This window comes from Strongylocentrotus purpuratus, unplaced genomic scaffold (genome assembly GCF_000002235.5).
Source record: "Strongylocentrotus purpuratus isolate Spur 01 unplaced genomic scaffold, Spur_5.0 spur5_scaffold_18, whole genome shotgun sequence".
Lineage (NCBI taxonomy): Eukaryota > Metazoa > Echinodermata > Echinoidea > Camarodonta > Strongylocentrotidae > Strongylocentrotus > Strongylocentrotus purpuratus.
In genome coordinates this window covers 29225933-29231216 of record NW_022145603.1, presented here as the reverse complement: position 1 = coordinate 29231216, position 5284 = coordinate 29225933, and the positions used below count along the sequence as shown (strand labels likewise).

General features: G+C 36.1%; 1 long non-coding RNA gene across 3 annotated transcripts; it reads right to left on the bottom strand.

Moving 5' to 3' along the window:
• Window positions 1-1509: 1509 nt before the first annotated feature.
• Window positions 1510-5019, bottom strand: LOC115925341. Of its 3 annotated transcripts, none has more exons than XR_004064641.1 (3): window positions 4846-5019; window positions 4505-4598; window positions 1510-1678 (listed from the first exon to the last, which is right to left on the bottom strand). It is a non-coding gene; the product is annotated as an uncharacterized LOC115925341 (long non-coding RNA). The 3 variants fall into 3 exon arrangements; XR_004064642.1 differs by having other exon boundaries at window positions 1510-1643; XR_004064643.1 differs by lacking the exon at window positions 1510-1678 and adding an exon at window positions 3938-3968.
• Between the last annotated feature and the right edge of the window lie 265 nt (window positions 5020-5284).

Genomic DNA, 5284 nt, shown 5'->3' with positions numbered 1-5284 from the left:
ACTGATTGATGCTCTGGTGCCATGAACCTTCCCGCTCATAAACATCAGCATGATTTAAAAATTATAATCTATATAGTCTTTGTTATCATTTCCCAGGCTCATAGACATAGCAAAGTTATTGTTGGAACATGTGGATTAACTGTTTAACTTCATATATGCCAGTATCGATCATGAAAGGCATTTACATGTACTTGTAACATCAGTATTTTTCAGTTATTTTGGTATGTTATGTATGTATTTTGTCTCTTTACGTGTATGTTTATATTGCATTACTTGTACATACCAACCAGTGGAAATCAGATTTCCTGATGCAGACAAGAAATAATGTACTTATAATTATACTTATTTGAGTTCAAAGTAACATTACATCAAAAGTCTGTCAGCCTAACAAAATTCTCTCTGAGGTCATATGCTGACGATGATGGTCCAGATTTAAATGTCGGCCATGCCACGACACTTTTTATGTTTGAAAAACTGATAGATTAGCTTTATATCTAAGTGAAAATAATAATGTAACAGTTCTGTGCCTCGGAATAGAATTGTCTAGATAGATGGCGCTATAGAAATGCCTATTATTATTATTATTATTATTAAGACAGCAATCTTAATTGTAATCACAAAGTGCTACATGTCCATATGAGAAAATAAATTGCAGTGAAGACTGATTACAAAATAAGTGTCTTCATTGCTTTGTTTTGTTTTGTGTTTTGTTTTGTTGCTTAAATTGTTTCCTTATTTCAAATTTGGTGTGATGTTCTTACCTTCTTCTCCTCTGCTTTTCTCTCTGTCATGTCCTTGGTAAATGTGCTTTTCTTGAACCACTTAGTGGAGCTAGCTTGCAGTCCTTACATTGTCAGATGTTTGCTTGTGAGATGAGCTGAACGGGGATAATGAGTCTGTTTGGCTGGCGGGCTTCTCTTGAATGTCGTTTCCTTGTGACATGAACTGAACAGGGATGATGAGTCTGTTTGGCTGGCGGGCTTCTCTTGAATGTTGTTTGCTTGTGAGATGAACTGAACAGGGATGATGAGTCTGTTTGGCTGGCAGGCTACTCTTGAATGTTGTTTGCTTGTGAGATGAACTGAACGGGGATGATGAGTTTGTTTGGCTGGCAGGCTTCTCTTGAATGTCGTTTGCTTGTGAGATGAACTGAACGGGGATGATGAGTCTGTTTGGCTGGCGGGCTTCTCTTTAATGTCCTTTGCTTGTGACATGAGCTGAACAGGGATGATGAGTCTGTTTGGCTGGCAGGCTTCTCTTGAATGTCGTTTGCTTGTGAGATGAGCTGAACAGGGATGAGGAGTCTGTTTGGCTGGCGGACTTCTCTTGAATGTTGTTTGCTTGTGAGATGAACTGAACAGGGATGATGAGTCTGTTTGGCTGGCGGGCTTCTCTTGAATGTTGTTTGCTTGTGAGATGAACTGAAGAGGGATGATGAGTCTGTTTGGCTGGCGGGCTACTCTTGAATGTTGTTTGCTTGTGAGATGAGCTGAACGGGGATGATGGGTCCATTTGGCTGGCGGGCTTCTCTTGAATGTCGTTTGCTTGTGAGATGAGCTGAATGGGGATGATGAGTCTGTTTGGCTGGCGGGCTTCTCTTGAATGTTGTGAGATGAACTGCTCAGTAAGGAGGAGGAGGTTATCTGCAAGGTAGATGTCCAGGTAGATGAATAGACATCTTCAAAGAAAATTGGTGGGTACCCATTGATGAAAGAGATGTGGAGGCAGTAGGAGAAAGATGAAGCAAGGTAGAGAGAATGAGAGAGAGAGATAAAGATAGAGAGATAGACAAACAGAGAGAGGGAGAGAGAGAGATGGGTAATAGGGAGATGAATGACAGCCTACAATGATTGTGTGACTTTGTAGGTATTTATTTTGGTACATCCACCAGCCAAGCTAGCAAGCATGCACGTACAGGGGGGGGGGGTTTGGGGGATAAATGCCCCCTAACAGAGAGAGAGAGAGATACCTGGAATTCCCGCTGAACAAATTAAAATGCAAACAAAACAAAAAAATCACATTTTTTAAAGAATTAGCATTGATTGGATAAGAAGTTCCAAAGGATACCTGAATAAACCAGTTAGCGTGTTTATTCGTATTAAAAAAAGAAAATTAAAATAAATTATTTCATGACGCAAAGTTATTCTGCGTCTGCACATACCGATGTGGGTTCAAAGACCTTGGTCTTTGCTTGAGCCTTGTTCATCAAAATCATTTATTTACTTTCCTTTAGGGGGGAGGTATTGAGTTCTAGAAAGGGTCAGGAAATTGTCCATTTTATCTTCCAACCTATTTGTAATTACACAAGATTAATCAATATAAATTTTTGGAAAATTTGTGATTTACTGCTGTGTTTTATCACAATAAAAAATAAAAAAGATAATAGTATAATGGGTAATGATAAGGGACCACCTTGAAAGCGTATTATGTGGCTAAAAATTACACTATTTGATAGACCCCTTCAAAACAATTCATCCTAAGTTTTATTATGTTATAATACTTTAATCAAATTTCTCAATTAGATTATTAGAACTTTCTTACCCTTCCCAGAACTCAACCCTCCCTTTTAGTAATCAAAAAGAGCAATTTTGGCTCTAAAAGGGCCCTTTTGCCCCCTTGATTATGCATATTTCACCCCTAACGAGGCAACTTGAAAAAACACAATATTGGCTTCAGAGGGGCACTTTGCTGGAATTGAAGAATAATTTTTTGACCATGACAGGGCACTGTATATTACCACATTGGGCAATTTTGGCTCTAGAAGGACACTCTTGCCATTTGACAAAGATTTTTTTTCTTCCCCTGACGGAGAAAAATTTGCATGGAACCCCCCCCCCCCCCTTTGGAACTTCCTGGATCCGCCCCTGACTTCTAGAAGATACGCTGAGTAAGACTGGGTCAGTGGAAGGTCGTATTACCTTAATCGAGGCAAGCTGGTCCGAGTAAGAGGATATGGTCAACTAATGGTGTAAGTCAAATATTTATGGGATATTTACTGCTGCAGGGATTAACTTACGCAGACTAGGAAGCCCCTGTCTGAACATGGCTATAACTTTATTATGATAATTTAACCATAGAGTAAGGATTTTGGTATGCTTCAACAATGTCCTTTCATTCTTTTAACTTATTAGAATATAAAATGTGTAAATTTACTTAATTACTGTTACTACTCAATGCTCAAGATATGATTTATGTATATTTGATGAATTACTGTGCAATGCTAGATAGATAGATCAGGGAGGTGAAAGAACAGGAGGCGAAACTCTTGTAATTTATTCAAACGCATTCTTGAGTTCTAAAGCGTAACAATGGGATGTGTAACATTCCACTTGGCTTTGAAGTTCCATGCTCCGAACCGCGCTTCCACTGCGGGGAATTTCGGAAGCCCGGCACCAGTTTTACATTTATTACAAAATATTAAATTACCGGCAAAATTACAGTGTAAATTAAAAACTTTATATGGGAATTTTATTGGGAATAGTGCATCAAACAATTTTTCAAATTTAGAACTCTGTCCTACCTTTAAATTGTGTGCCAGAGTTGGTAAAAGAAAAATTACATCCTGTCAAAAACTCAATATTTTAGGATGATGCGCTAATTTGTGCATGCTTTAATGTCCCGTTATTTGATCCATGATTTACAATCTTCAATAACATTAAGTTTGCTAATGCGTGTTTTCGCGTGTTTTTTGTATTTTTCAAGTTTAAAAAAGAATGAAATTACACAAGTTTGTGTTCGCTTGTTCTACTCTTTACACATTCAACAATGGATGAGAAATCATTGGAAGGGACAGCGAACAGTTGCTGTGATACCATTTTCTGATGTAGGAATTCTAAATCCTAAAATTTCATGCGCTCTTTTATCTCACCACCTGGTCAACAGCTGCAGATTAGCGCATAACTTTCCGGCGGCTTGGAGCATGGGGTCAAAGGAAAACGGCTTGATTCAGGTCCTTCTCTATCACGTCCCTGGATAGATAGACACTATTATAGATATAATACAAATATACACTGTTCTGATAAGTTCTGGTTAAAACTATGGCCAAAGAAAATAGTCACTGAGGCCCATAGTTTTAACCAGTACCTTGAGAAGAAGACAGCTAGGGTATATAATTTTTGTTTTTTAAATCCTGTATAAACAGCAACAAAATGTATTTAAGAAGAAAAGAAAAATTGTTAAAATTATAATTTCTAACATTTTAACTTCTTTTTTTATTTAAACAAATTTATACAAGTTTAGAAATGTAAACATTTTGATGAAATGTTTAAACTAAAAATTAAAAAATTACCAACAACAAAAAATTTCAACTCCCTAATAGTATTTTCCAATTAGTACCTTTTCAGAGCAACCTTAAAATGGTTAAAATATTTCTGGTCACATGACGAGCTCTCAATCAATCTAAAACTAATCAATTTTTGATGCACTGATATAGATATGTCATTTACTACCACTTTTCATGATTTTTCATTATGTTTGTCCTTACTCTTCTCAAATAAGCACTTACCTTCGATAACGATGTACTTTCTCTCCTAGCCCTCCTGCTATTCCTGAGGGACTCTTTCCATTCCTCAGCTATGCTTCAATAGGTTCCTCACATTCTATGAATTGAGAATCATTGAGATGTGGTTATTTATACTATAGTTGTATTGTATAATTTTGTATTTCATATGTATGTCTATATTTTCTGTAAAATGTGGACCAATAAAACTTGAAACTTGAAATGTCAAGAAGTGCATACCATTGTATGTTGTCAATAATTAGATCATCAGAATATACTGAAGTTGTGCAAAATACAAACTTTCTTATTGGCAATGATTCTACTTCCATTTTATGCAATATACTTACAATGCTGTGTGCAATAATGCAGAACAAACTGCCTTGTTGAATCTCTTGAGCACTGTAGCCCTTTAAGGGTCATAGCCTGGCAGCGTGGGCGTCGGCGATTTATCATCTGTATAATCCTAGTATGATGAAAATACATGTAAGATATAGTTAATACACTTAATATACTTAATCGAATGATCAAGACAAATGAATGATTAAAGTATTTCAGTTATATTTCAGTAATCTGTTCACAATGATAACATGAAATATTGAAATACAAAAATAAGTTATGGAATATATATTATTATCAAAGTGTGCCTATACAAAAATCATATCATATCTTTCTAGTAAATGTAATATATGGAATTGCTCTTTAATAATTCTTTGAACAATTTCTAATTAGTTTGCTAAATGGTTGTTTGGTATATGTTCATTTTGTAATCACTGCATTGGTAATTCA